The following is a 16,137-nucleotide window of genomic DNA, read 5'->3' as shown; positions in this document are numbered from 1 at the left end:
TCCACTAGTATAATTAGATTTCTATCATTCTTAAAAATAATAGTTAGGAGAGTAATTTAGTTTGCATTATAGAATAAAAGAATTGTTATTTTATTTGATTAGCTTCTTGCTTACACAACCTGGAACACTGATTCTATAAAAAATATTTTCAGTTCAATCTTAATTGATTTTGACCAATGATTAATTCAGACAAAGTATATGGTGAGGAAGTGTGATGCATCTTGTTGAATCTGTAAAATTTATGACAACAAATTATAATTGAATTTAAGAACTTGAAAGTCAATGTAAGTTAAATCAACTCTGGGACCTACGTGTACCTTCTTTATGAGTAGTTTTGCATAGGAGAGTGATAAGGACCAGTTCACACACATTGTGTTTCACCTCAAAGTTTACCTACCTGGATTGATAAAATAAGTGTTAATTCATTTATCCCACTTTATGACTTGACATTTTGGCGTCGTTGTTGGGGAGGTGTCATGAACTGGTGCTTAGGAGTTTAATTTGCTTGTTAAAAATGATTTTTTTTTTTTTTTTAGAAAATTCTGTTTATTTGATCTTATAGTATGAATTTTTTTATTATGGGGGAGTAGGAATATAAGACGGGAGGTAAGAACCTATGTCACCACCATAGTGTGTCCTACAAATCTAATTGAGCTAAATATTGTATGTATATATTAAGAGATAGTAGAGGAAGGTTTACTAGAGCACTTGGAATTGGTAGATATAGAATTCCAGGTAATTTGGATATTCTCCCCCATATACTCATGTGATTGTAGAAGAAGAAACATAATCTGAAAGTTCAAGAGAAGCACAAAAAGGATAAAGTTCCATAAGCGATACATCAAAGATTCATTTAGAACCACCTTCTGGTTCTCCCCGTACAAGGTGGAATACATTTTATATTGTATTTTGAAATGAAGACATGGAAAAAGAGGAAAGATGATCTAATATAGGAGGTGACATCAATGTACATAAAATTGTTGGAGTAGGCCGAAGAGATGGTGGAAGAGGCTGAGGAAATGGAAATGGACAACCACCAGAAGATAATGATAGGGAAGAAACATTTGCCTTTCCCATTGTGGATATTCCAGGAGCTGAAATTCAAATGAAGAAAATTCCACCATCTATCATGTCAACATTATATGGTAGGATAACTGAGGACCCTGACTCCTTTCTAATTATATTTGATATTTTATGTTGCAGTTATGCTTACAATACTGATGCACAGAAATTGTGATTATTTCCTGCAACATTGAAAGGAGCTATACTACGCTAGTTTATGGGTTTAGGTGAAGGCATTATTGCATACTGAGATGATATGAAGAAAGAATTTCTTAAGAAATATCAACCCTATTGTAGACCAAGAGATTCTCAAGAGGATATTTTTAGAATGATATAACAAGAGGATGAAAGCTTAGAAGATTATTTAGAAAGATTCTTATATAATTTGCAAAATCAAAGCAACATGATTTTAGTCCAGACTCAATTCGTACAATATTCTTAAAAGGCATTTGTGATGAATATAGAGATATGCTTAATTTAATGGGTGATGGTGATATTTCACATCATTCATTTGACATAATTAGTGATTTGTGTAGGAAATATTCAAGAGGGAAAACTAAAACTGGTGAAAGCATAAAAAGTCCTCTTTCTAAAGTAATAAATCAACTACTGGAGGTGTCGGTAGATCAAAATTAGGAAAATTTCTCGAGGGTCTTAAGACTTATATTTTAAATACTCTTACTTCTCAAATATAAATTTAAATATTAGGAAAAATAAAGAAGAGCATGAGTGAATCTTATCCATATTTTGCACTAAATGTCGGAAAAATCATCCACTACGAGAATGTCCTCTTGATAATATTCAAATTTGTTTGATTTGTGCAAATCCACATAAGACTGAGGAATTTCCTATATTATCTGAGCTAAAAATAACTTACCAAGGAGACTCTGTAAATATAGAATAAAACCACAATATTGCATCCCTGAGACCTTGGAAATCATGTGGAACACGTATGTATCAAGATCCTAATTAGCAAAATGTTCCTTATTATAATATTCTTTAGAATACATGGAATGCTCCTATGCCATGGTAGGCATGGCCTCCAAAACAAGTCCAAAACCAACCTTATCAACAAGGTTGGAGGGGATTTCCTTATGGAAATATACCTGCCCATCCCTATCCTCCACAATTTCAAGCTCCATACCAACAACAATCATATCAACAACCTTAGCCTCCATATAAAAAACAACCATATCAATCATATCCACAAATGCAACAAAAACCATCATTACCTCTTTAACAACAACCACACCCTCCACAAAAACCTCAATTAACTCAACCTCAACAGTTACAACTTCGATCCAATCAACCACACCCACAACCTACACAACTTCCTTTTCAACCATTTGCAAATCCAAATAATAAAATAGAAAAGCTGGTTTATAATTTTGAATCTGAATCAGTCCCTACATATCTTATATCTCTAGTAAAATTAGAGGAATTTTTTATATACTTACAGGAGGATCTAGTAAAATTACAAGAATTTTCTATACAATTGTAGGAAAGTACAATAAAATTACAAGAATTAGTTGATAGTCTTGTAGAATTACAAGAGATAAATTTACAATCTAGTAGAGTTGTAAACCCAAAATATAAAGTGGTAATTTAAGAACAAACTGAAGAAACTGTCAATAAAACAAAAAAGACAAAAACTATCCCTCTACAAAAGAAATTGAAAACAACAATGAAACAAACTGTCCTTTCGCAAGAGCATCCTCAATCTTTTAGGACAACTCCATTTCCTAAGATATTGAATTTTACAAAACAAGATGTACCAAAAATTATACCCGTATTTGATATTATTGATGAATTGAAAAATATTACTATAAATATTCCCTTAGACCAATAAAAGATATATCAATTTACAACAAGACTATAAAGGAATTGTGTACTAAAAGAACTGGATAGAGAAAACAAGATCCATCAACAATGTAAGTTATAGATAAATTGGCGAGTCCGATGACTATAGAATTCATTATGGAAAAATGTGTTGACCCAGGCATACCTATTGTAATAATAACAATCAACAATTTTTTCTATTCCTAATACACTTATTTATTTAGGTGCTGCTATAAACATAATGAAAAAAGAAACCATGGATATCCTAGAAATAGAAAACATTAGATCAACTCCATCAATGTTAAAATTGGTTGATAGATAAAAAATTAAACTTGAGGGAATCGTAGAAGACATCATTATTTCTATTGACGCTTGGGCATATCTAGCTGATTTTATGACCCTTTAACCCAAATCTATATTAGGAGGGCATCCTCTAATTTTGGGAATACTATGCTTAGCAATTGCTGACACATATATTAGTTGTTGTTCCAGAAATATGACAATAGAAAATTGTGACAAAATTAAAAACATTACTTTGTACCCCCTACCAAAACAAAAAGGACAATTAAAGAAAGTTCGTTGGTCTAACAAGAATGAAGCATATGATGAAATAATTTAGGCTTTTTTAACCATTGAATAAGAATTTAATCTCAAATAAAACACCGATGAAAATCAAATTGATCAATTTATTGCTCATCCTGATTTTTTACAGTATTTTAGGGGGCAGCCATCTAGAACATCAACTACAACAAAAGATTGTGAACCTTTTGAAAATTCTACAATTTTTGAAAAAACTATTATTCCTGTAAATTTTGAATAATCTGAAATATTTCAACAGTATGAAATTCCTGCAATCTCTCAAAATTATGAAATTCCTGTAATTCTTGTACATTTCCCTATAAATTTTGAAATTTCTATAAATTTTGAAATTCTTGTAATTCTTGCAATTTTCCTGTAAATTTTGAGTTAACTTTGTTAAATACCCAAAATTTTTCTTTGCATTCTGTTTTATGACAACATTTTCAAGAAACATGTATTGAGGATGGCTTAAAATCAACTTATTTATCATTTTTTCTTGTACACTCAATATCAAATCCTTGCAATAAAGTTATTGAAATATCTCTTGGAAAGACTTTAAATATCAATTCTAAATTGGAAAATTTCCAACAAGATCAATTGATTATGTTATTGCAGAAAATTCCAAATATTTTGCTTGGGAATACACTAATATGCCAGGAATACATCCTAATACATGCACACATCATATTTACATTCAAGAAAATGCTAGACACATTAGAAAACCGCAAAGAAGAATGAACCTTGCATTGAAGGAAATTTTCAAAAAGGAACTTCAAAAACTATTAGATGTAGATTTTATCTACCCTATATTTGACAACCAATGGGTCTCACCCTTGGTTATTGTTCCTATAAAGAATAAAAAATGGAGGGTATGCATAGACTATAGGAAACTTAATAAGGCCACTCTAAAAGATCATTTTCCTTTAACTTTCATAGATCAAGCCCTGGAGAAATTGGTTGGAAAGAGATATTTTTCTTTCCTTGATGGTTTCAGTGGCTATAATCATTGTTAGTTTGGCAGCTCAGTGACAAATTACAACCATGGGACGAGATTCTTGTTTTTGAGAGGACCAATTTTAACTATTGAAGTACTCAATTTGGACAAGGGAAAGTATAATTTTGAATTAAGCCCCACATGTGCATATTTGATCAGGCCAGCCCTAAAGCAAATTGGACACCCTTGGAAAGATTTAAATACAAGTGACCTCAACCTCATTTAGACATCATCTTGGATCATTCTTCTATTCTCTTTCTTGGTTTTGGCTCGAACATGTCTAAAGTAGGTCCGCGGAGGAATGGGTTTACACGGAAGTGAAATTCCAGGGTCCAAAGCTCACATCTCTATTTTAGGGTTTTGGGTCTCAGCCACAAGTAGGTCACAAAGCAATATCGGCTGCAACTGAACGTAGGCCGACTCATCCATGCGGCTAAAGCCTTTTAGCCACATGCACATCACATCATCCATGCGGTTGGGCCCTAGGGTTTGGTTTTTCAGTTGACCAAAGTTTTCGTCAATTGACCGCAGTGTTCGGTAGTTGACCACATACATTGACAATTAACTGCAGGCATATGAAGCATGATTTTTGGTTATTAGCTTTGTTGGGTTATTTTATCGATATTGTTTATTTGATACTGATGGATGGTTGTAAGGATGAAGATATGGATCATTGTACTCCCTTTTGTTGAATCATTCAATGAAAATCTAATAAGAAGAAGAATTTGAAAGGGTTTCTCCCATAGTGGGTTTTTCCATGGTCTTTGACCAATCCTGGTGTCTCTATGAGTGAATGATTTACTTTTATTGTTCCTTTATGTTTTGCTACAATGATGATGATATTTTTCTTTCTACATAGTTGCATATGTTGGCGTATAATTATGTAAATATGAATAATGTTATGATTTTATGGGGTGAATTTAATGTGTAATTGAAGAAATACAATTATCAAAGAAAATAAAAATATAGCCCCAAAAAAATTAACATGGTATCAGAGTTGGGCTGAAGAAATGTCATTGAGATCACCCATATGAAGAAACCCTTGATGGATGCAAGGGAATGTGGAGGAGACCTAAAAGAATTCTAAGGTTTGAAGGAAACCCTAGGCAATTTGGTTATTAGGGTTTGATGGATATTATGAGGTTAGGGTTTTGGAGAAACCTTGGTTTATGGAAAAGATTTGAAATATGCAATCAAGAAGCCCTAGCATGATATATGTGGAGATGTTCAAGAACTTGTGATAGATTTGATGTAGCCCTAGATGGGATAGTCTCAATTAGGCCTTGGTTATTGATGAAGTCGATGAATATATTGAAGGCAACAATGTTATATGGTCAATGGACACTCACGAATCTTGAAGACTGGTTCAAGAGGGAGATGATCACCTCTCATTGAAGATAAGTATTTTTCAATTTATGTTACTTCTTTATGTCATCACTTTTGTTTAGATTTATTGATTTCATCGTTGATTATTCTTCCTTCATGTATATTTGAGTATTTGGATACTTCTAACCTCTTGATAAGATGTGATAAGTAGATTATTCTTAAGGATCATCTGAGATGCAGGAAAAGATGGTTAGTGCATGAAGAGAAGAGCTACAATTAACCATGACAAGGAAATTGATAAAATACTACAACTGCCTATGTCAAATAAGAAGGTGCACATTATTTGAATACTACAAGGTATATATGATGCATTGTTTCAATGTTATGTTTCAACTACAATATTGGATGGAAAGGTAAACCCTAAGGTATGATGAGAATATTACCTTCAGAAATGGATCATACATGCATATGAAAATGATTTTGATTCGTGATACTTATGATGAGATGATGCACTTGGTATTGGACAAGCATTTTACATTCTATTTAAGTAATGGTAAATCTACTTAGAAACATTGAATTTTGATATGTTGATATACTTGATATTTGGAAAAGCATCTCACATCTCAGATATGATGGATTTCATAAGAAGTCTAGCTCATTGTTTTTGATATATGATAACTTGATTCGATTATTAATAATTGTGATAAACATGATAACCATGATGATAGAAGTGTAACAATAAGATTGATATTTAGGATCTTTTTGTTGACCCTGGTTAGCGTAGTAATTATAACATATGGTAGAATTGGATGCCCTGACTTGATGATTAATGATAAAGAAGTTATGTAGTGATTATAATCTTTGAAGTATGATGACACACTTGTTATTTTCCCTAATCATATGACTCTAACTCTTTATGAAAGTTTGATGTCATGTTCATATGTGATGATGAAATAGTTGATGCTAACATGTTAAGAATATGATGGATATATGTTTTAGAACCTGATATAGTTTGACTTTGTGATCTAATAGTTCTGCTGATGCATGAAAAGTTATGGTAGACAAGTTGATAACTTGAACAATGATGACTGAAGTAGCTTCTCATTAATGAGGGAGAAACTCTTCGTAAGATCCCTACACCTATTGTCATTTGCATTAAATGTGTAGAAAATTCCTTACTATTGAAGTATGATTTCTGACATAAATAGACAAATATACGATATGGTTAATCTGCAATAGTTCTGGTTTGAGAAGAGAGTGCTTATCATAGTTTAAGACCCAATCACATGGAAGCAATTTTAAGGGTGCGGTTATGCCTGTACGTCACAAAAACTTAAGATTTATGCATAAAATCATGAATGCACTAGGAGTATGATAGTCCTACATATATGGAGTAGACAACATAAATTTCTATGAGCAGGGAAGTTTTAATATTTGACTTACTAAAGAGAATGTGAATGTGTTGACTAAACTTGTGTTTGTAGGTAACAAAAATATGCATATCAATATGTTATTGTGATTTTTATTTGATAACAATTTCAAGGGCTTGAAAATATTTGGTTGATTGGTATAAATGAGCAATGCTTGGATTTTTGACATAAATCTTGATAATTCATAGAGATGCTTTTGAAATTTGACTTGATGCTTATATATGTTTTGGGTTATAGATTGATTGAACTCACTACGATAACAAATTTGGGTTTTGACTTGATAACTAATTATTTGACTTGATATCTGAAGATTTGCCTTGATAACAATGCCATGTGAACATAATAACCTTCAATGACTAATATCGGTATTAAATAATAAGTTTGTGTTGGCCTCATTATCTTTGGCACATTGGTTGAAGTATAAAGTAATCTCACAACGAGCAGATGGAACTTTATGACTCATTCTTGGTATATGCATGAAGCTTATATGACTTGTCCCTGATGTATCCATTCATATTTAGTGGAAGACATGATTCGTGCTATGATCATAAAGATGGGTTAATAAAGTTAGATTGCATAGTGCTTGGTAAATAAAAGGTTGTTGCAATTTGGTGTTTGGATGTGAGCTCCACTTGACACTTGGTCCAATTTTTTTGTCACAGGGATACTAGCATTAAATTTTATATTAGTTTTGATTTAGAATCTAAAGTTTGATAAGGTGAATTAGTTGATTTGATTACACAATATTGATTTGTGTGAGACTGAGTATATTGGTTTGGTCAAGTGTTATGTTTGCATAAAGAATTGTATGAAGCAAGCTACCCAAGCCTTGTATGCCCACATTGGTTGTTGTCTAGTGAAGTTAGGAATATGTGCCGATCCAAACCTCTACTTCAAAAGTGTTCCAAGGTATGACTCTGATTTTGGTTTTATATGTTGATGGTCTATTCTTGACAACTAATGAGCCTCTGATGATAAAAGAGGGAGGTCGCCTCTGAAGCTCGAAATGACAAATCATGGCATAATGAATTAATTTTTAAAGTTTGGAAAAGAAAATCTATATCGTGAAGTTATTAAAGAGTTGTTGGAAATTAAAAATGCAAATCCTTGGACACTTCGATTGAATTATGCACAGATATTGTTGGACCTGCCTTGGCAACCAACAATCGATTAAAGCATTAATGTTTTGTGTAAACACCCGTCTATCTATATAGATATATATATATATATATATATATATATATATATATATATATATATATCAACCTAAATGAATTCATGATTGAGCCTATTCATACACATTGAGTTGTCTCCAAGCACACATCAAGCTCTTTGCATGAGATGATCGATTTTTGGTCTAAGACATTCTTCTTGTGATATGTGACTACATAGATATACTGATGTTGTTTGGGATCATTATTGATGATATGAGCACATACGGGTGTTGCCTTAGTATGAGATCTACCATGATATTTTTGGATGAGAAGTTTGTAACTTTAAGCATGAGTGAGGTTGCTAATGATGTTGCTGGCATAGCTAGCTGTGAGGCAGGTTGAAGAAGCTCTTTAGAGAGTCGTTTAAGTAGGTTCCGGATATGATGTGGATACATTACGATAATATTGAGTGGGATCTGATTGACAAAGAACCCATATATAACTGGGACTGAGATCTCTTCATATATTTAGACAGTGTTGTCATACCAGACAAGCTTAGGCTTGCGGTTTCCGCCTCCGTGAGAGGAAGGATGAATACAATATCCTTTTGGTGATATATATATATATGATAGGATATTTTGTTTAATTGTGACATGATGATTAAGAAGGTACTATATATGAACATGATGATATGTTTCTTATCTACAAAGAGCAGGATTGATCGAGAACATTGAGCCAACTCTTACCCCCTGTCTGAGCTCCCAGGGCGAGGAATTGAAATGGATGGCTCCTGGGGTTGAGGGATCTCAGGAAAATAGGGCTGTAGATGTTTCTCCCTGATCTGTTACCCATAGGGTTGGAGATGTTTGTCCCCTATATTGGTCTTTACAGAATATACCCCAATTGGCATCACACCCAAAAGTTGGGCTTGTTGGGATTATCGCTCCTCATTTGGCCAACAGGTTGAGAGTGTACTTGGGGGTGTACAAACCAAGTTGATTATGATGCAGTTGTTCTACCACATGACCGTTGAGGGTCATTGTTGGGAAGATTAGTGGGAAATATGATGTGTTGACACATTCTCCCCTATATCACTTATTGCTTGATATGGGGTTGAAGATGTTTTTCTCCCCCATGATATTTCGGGTTGAGATGTGCTCTCCGTAGTGATTTTTTGGTTGAGATGTGCTCCCTTATGTGGTTTTGGGTTAAGAATAATCTCGCCAATGTGGTTTTAGGTTGAGATGTGCTCACTGGTATTGTTTTAGATTGAGATGTTCTCTTTGACATGATAGAGGGTGGTAGCTTAGGTTCCCGTCTCATGTCAAATTCTTATTCTTTTAGATTTGAGAATGTTCAACATATGAGTAGGAACAATCAAGAGATAAGTATGAATAAGAAGAGATGAACTAAGATGAGCAGTGATGGCATTTGATGACAAGATATTTGATATTGCATATGATTTGATGATAGGATACTTGCAATGATTACATGATACAGTTGGAATTTATCCCTAGCTGATAGGGAGTATTAATTTGGTAGCTCATTGACAAATTACAACCATGGGATGAGATTCGTCTTTTTGAGAGGACCAATTTTGACTATTGAAGCGCTCAATTTGGACAAGGGAAAGTGTAATTTTTAATTAAGCCCCACATGTGCATATTTGATCAGGTCGACCCTAAAGCAAATTGGACACCCTTGGAAGGCTATAAATGCAAGTGAACTCTACCTTATTTGGACATCATCTTGGATCATTCTTCTATTATCTTTCTTTGTTTTGACTCCAACAGTCTGAGGTAGGTTCGCGGAGGAATGGGTTCGCACGAAGGTGAAATTGCAAGGTCTGAAGCTCGCATATTTATTTTAAGGTTTTGGGTCTCAGCCATAGGCATGCCACAGAGAAATATCGGCTACAACCACACACATGCCAACTCATCCATGTGGTTTAAGCCTTTCAACTACACACACATCACATCATCCATGTGGTTGGGCCCTAGGGTTTGCTTTTACAATTGGTCGAAGTTTTCGTTAGTTGACTACAATGTTTGATAGTAGACTGCAAGCATTTGAAGCAGGGTTTTTGGTTATTAACTTTCTTGGGTTTATCTTATGGATATTGTTTAGTTCATATTGATGGTTAGTTTTATGGATGAAGGTATGGATCATTGTACTCTCTATTTCCTAAATCATTCAATTACAATATAATAAGAAGAAGAATTTGGAATGTTTTCCTCATTGTGTGTTTTTCCCTAGTCTTTGACCAAGCCTGTTGTCTCTATGCCTAAATGCTTTACTTCTATTATTCCTTTATGTTCTTATGAATTGATGATGAGATTGTTCTTTCTACATAGTTGCATATGTGGTTGTATAAAGATTTAAAATCTGAATAATGTTATGATGTTATGGGGTGAATTTAATTTGTAAATGAAGAAATGCAATTATCAAAGAAAAGAACAATATAGCCCTAAGAAAATTAACAATCAGATAAGAATATCCTTGGAAGACCAAGACAAAACAACCTTTACCTGCCCATGGGAACCTATGCTTATAAAGTACTACCTTTTGGACTTTGTAATGCGTCTGCTATGTTTCAAAGTGTAGTCTTGGCTATTTTTCCTAATTTTATTCATGATCGTGTGGAGGTATATATGGATGATTTCACTGTTTATGGAAACAATTTTGAGGAAGCCATTGATAACCTAGAATAAATCTTAAAAAGATGCCAAGATATCTTTCTTTAGGAAACGAGATATGTTTTTTTAATGTTTAATGAAGGAGTTGTCCTTGGACATCATGTCTCTTTCTTAGGTATTAAGGTAGATCCACATAAGGTTGAAGTAATTGTTAACCTGCCAATTCCATATTCTCAGAGAGATGTAAGAATCTTTTCGGGATGTGCGGGGTATTATAGGCCTTTTATTAAAAAAAATCAATTATTGCCTCACCATTTTTCAAACTTATCGCAAAGGATATTGAGTTTTATTGGAATGATGATTGCCAAATTGCTTTTGTTGTGCTTAAAGAAAAACTTTCTACGACTCTTGTGTTAAGAGGACCTGATTGGACATTACGTTTCCACATATCTACAAAGCTTCTAATTCAACCACATGATCAGTTTTAGGGAAAAAAGAACAACAAAGAACATATGCCATTTACTATATAGTAAAAACTTGACTCTGGTTGAAACTAATTACACTATTAAGGAAAGGAATTTTTGGTAGTTGTTTATGCAGTTAGCAAGTTTTGTCATTAAATTACGGGTTATGAATTCTTTGTGTATATTGACCATTCTATTATTTGATACCTAATGAAATAACCAATAACAAATGGAAGAATTACAAGATGTTTTCTATTATTACATGAATTTAACATCACAGTGCTAGACAAGCCAAGAAGAGAAAATCAGGTAGCTAATTTCCTCTCTTGAATCAATAATTATGGTGACACCATTCCTACAGCAGATAACCTTTTAGATGAAAATTTATTTACAATTTCTATTATAACACCTTGGTTTGCTGACATTGTGATCCGGATTTAAACAGGAACACAATAAATTACAGAGATAACCATAAACATAGAGATGCAACGGAAATAATACTTCATTTCATTAATGTAAAACACTAAAATATGCTTACAAACAGCGATGGAAATAAACCAGCTAGTGTGATGGTAGCTTATCTCTGAGAAGATATGTGGTGGCTACACGCCTCTAAACTGTGTTACAATGAGGCTCGAAGGCCTATTTATTGTTGAGAAACATGGAAAAACCCTAAACATCCAACAAAACCTAACCCTAGAAGATGAAATGCCAAACTGTGGGCCCCGTTTGGGTAAATTGGTACATCAACTTCCTGGGGTCGTAACTTTGGCATACGATCTCCGTTTGACGCGTACAATATCTTGTTAGAAAGATCTATCCAAGAACTACAACTTTGGGAAGCCCAATGTTGTGCCTAGTTTTCCCAAAAACCATCGTTTAGGGCCTCAAAACGGTTCCAAAAGTTCAAGACTCGCAAAACTGCTAAAAATAGTAAATTGTGCTACAATTAAGGAAACTGAAAAGCTAAAAGAAACAATGGTGGTGGTCCAAGTGGACTTGGTGGGTGTTCACCAATATCCACCTGGATCATTCCTCCCCCCTTAGGAAGCAATGGTCCCCATTGCATTGAGTTCCTCCATGAGATGAGGAAACTTCTACTGAACTTGGTCCCTGGTGAGCCACTTGCCCTGGTGAAGGAGTTGGCTTGCTTTGACATCTCGATACAGTTTGATATTCTGTTGGTGAGTGTGCTTGATCTATGTGTCCATGATCTGATCAGTTGTAGCCTGTTCCATGAAATCTGGATTTAACTCTGTGGGTGTGAGCTATTCTGCAATGTTGGATGTGTCTAGTAATGGTGGAAAGTATGGCCGAAGGCGGTCCACATTGAACACTAGCTGCAGGCTAAGGAATGGGGGAATGCTAAGCTCAAATGCATTATCTCCCACAGCCTTGGTAATGGTGTAAGGACCATATTGGAGTGGTCTGAGTTTTCGATAGGCTCTGATAAGGTGTTCCTTTTGCAAATGCAACTAGACTTTGTCGCCCACCTAAAACTTGTGTGGCACCTGATGTTGATCATGTCGCTACTTGTACTTGGAATTTGATTTCTCCAGAATGTCACGGACCTGCTAGAGAATATGTTGGATGTGCTCAATGAAGCTGTTTTCCTTGTCTGTTTCGGATTGGACATGAGCCGAATTTGTGTGAGTAGCTGCAAATGGCATGGCCACATCAATGGGACATAGTGGCTGGAATCCCAAGCCAACTTGAAAAGGGCTGTGGCCAGTCGAGCTGTGGAGAGCCCGTTTGTTGCTGTGTTGAACATAGGGGAGGTTCTCGTCCCATGTGCATGTATTCTTTGAGTTGTACATGCGCAGAATGTGTACAATCATCCTGTTGAAAACCTCTATTTGGCCATCAGTTTGAGGATGGAAGGCTATGGACTTAGTGAGTTTGGTGTCCAACATCGACCAGAGACTGGACCAAAATGTACTGAGGAAGCTGTTGTCCCGATCTGAGATGATAGACCGTGCGATCCCAAAGTGTACCCACACTCGTTCAAAGAAGAGTTTAGCAGTGGCCTCTGCTGTGATATTCTTCTTGCAGGCTGCCATAATGGCCATCTTCGAGAACCTGTCGACGACCACAAAAACTCAGTCGTTTCCATGCTTAGTAGAAGGAAGGCTTTACATGTAATCCATCGAGATGGATTCCCAAGGTTGACTAGGGGTAGGCAGTGGGGTATAGAGGCCTTGCTTCTTGATGGTCTGTTTGGCAATGGCACAGGCAGTGCATGATCTGATGTACTTCCTGACATCTTGTCGAAGATTCAGCCAAAAGAAATACTTCTGCAGTACTACCACCATTTTCTCGACCCCAAAATGCCTAGCAGCCTGACTGTAGTGTGCTTCCCAAATCATATTGGCATGCTCGCTTGAAGGAACACAAAGGTGACCAAGGTGGGATAACAGGGCATCCTTGAGGTGAAAATTTGGAACATGCCGACCCTCTAAGAGTGTCTGGTATGTGTGGCCGAATTCTAGGTCGCTTTTGTAGAGAAGTGGCCAATCAGAAGTCTCGTGCCCACAAGAGTTGAACATGGTGGTTAATGCCATGATCGGTGGTTGACTGAGGCAATTTGCAACATTATTGGTGCCGCCCTTCTTATACTTGATATTCAAATGGAACTGTTGCAGGTATGTGGACCACTTCTGATGGCGATCATTTTGTAATTTCCCTTGGGTCTGTATGAACTCGAGGGGTCAATGGTCTGTGTCGATGATCGTTTCCTCCCCCAAAATGATGTTTCCATTGTCGGCAGGCTTGCACAGTGGAATACATCTCTTTGTCATAAGTGGGATACTTCTGGACTGTGTCTGAAAGTGTCTCACTATGATATGCCACTGGATGCCAGTGTTGAGTAAGGACTGCCCCAATAGCATAGTCAGAGGCATCTGTCTCGACCTAAAATGGTTGTTGCAAGTCTGGAAATGCGAGCACTGGTGCCGAGCAGAGGTGATCTTTCAACTCTGTGAATGCCTTCTATTGAGACTCAGACCAAAAGAATTTTGCTTTCGCTCCTCCCTTGGTGACTTGACTCAAGGGCCAAGTGATATGATAAAATCCCAACACGAACCTGCGGTAGAAGTTGGCAAGACCTAGAAAGTTGCGGAGCTCTGTTAGAGTGGTTGGAGAGGGCCAATCCCGAATGACTTGGATTTTGGCTAGATCCACATGCACCCCCTATTCATCAATAATGTATCCCAGATATTGAACTTGGGTCATGCCCAAAGTGAATTTCTCCAAATTGGCACATAACTTGTGTTGCCGCAGTGTTTGGAGAACCTGTCGGATGTGGTGGAGGTGCTCTTCCTAGCTCTGGCTGAAGATCAGGATGTCATCCAAGGATACCACTACAAATGAGTTGGTGAATGGCTGCAAGATGTCATCCATTAGCCTCATGAAGGTTGCAGGAGCATTCGTTAATCTGAAAGCCATAACCAACCATTCGAAAGGGCCCTCCTTGGATTTGAAGGCAGTCTTCCACACATTGGAGGGTTCGATTGGTACCTGGTGATATCCTGACTTCACATCGATCTTGCTGAAATATTTTCCCCCCTTCAGTTGGTCCAGGAGGTCATCAATCCATGGCATCGGGTACCTATTACGAACAATGATCTTGGTCAGTGCCCGATAGTCAATACAGAGTCTCCAAGTTCCATCCTTCTTCTGTACCAACACGATCGGGCTCCCACAAGGCAATGAACTCGGATGGATGTGACCTTTCTGCAGCAGCTCCTGAATCTGCCTCTTGATTTCATCATTCTCCAGAACGGAGCGTCGATAGATTGGTCCATTGGGCAGCGACGCACCTGGGGTCAGATCGATGGAGTGCTTGACCTGATAGTGCAGAGGAACCCCTACGGGGGAGGTGAAGATGTCCTCGTACTCCTCCACGACCTTGTCCATCTGTAGTTGTCGTGCGGAGGGGCCCTGTCTGGAGGTTGTGGCCACCATCTTCTTCTTTCCTTGAGGGCGTATCATTAGGAAAAAAAGTTTCTTGGTTTTGGAAATGAGCTTACTGCATTGTTTTGCAGTAACCAAAGAGATGGCGGTAGGTGGTGCTACCTCCGGTATCTTATACAACTTATTTCCCAAAGTAATAATAATAGCACGGGGCCCTGATTCATACACATCATGTCACTTCCACAAGTATGGTTGTCCTAATAGTACATCACAAACTTCAAGGGGAGCAATGTCACACAATACCTCATTCGTGAAGGGCTTGATGTTGTATGGAAGGTGACACTGCTGGCTCACGCGAAGATCTCGTCCTTGGTGAAGCCACCCAATGGTGTACGGTTGTGGATGTGCTGTGGTCGGTAAGCCCAGCTGCTTCACGACCTCTACTGAAATGAGGTTCTTTTGGCTCCCACTGTCGACAATGAACTATAGCAAGGATCCCTTTACCCACATCTGGGAGTGGATGAGATGCTCCTCCTCCTCTGGATCTTCGGGTTCCTCCTTCTGGATCTTCGTGGTGGCAATGGTGGTGTTGGGCTCTGCATCGACAATCTTCTTCCCTTTGTCATTCCCCTTGTCAGTTTCTGACTCAGAGTCGGAACATGCATCTGATTCTGAAACATTTAGCTTAGCCACCAGTGACTGCATGGCCCGACACTCACTTGTGTTGTGAGTGGAGCTCTT

This window comes from Pinus tabuliformis, chromosome 4_2, assembly GCF_031772625.1.
Source record: "Pinus tabuliformis cultivar Carrire ecotype Pingquan chromosome 4_2, CPIR1, whole genome shotgun sequence".
Lineage (NCBI taxonomy): Eukaryota > Viridiplantae > Streptophyta > Pinopsida > Pinales > Pinaceae > Pinus > Pinus tabuliformis.
Note: the sequence above shows the minus strand (reverse complement) of the source record.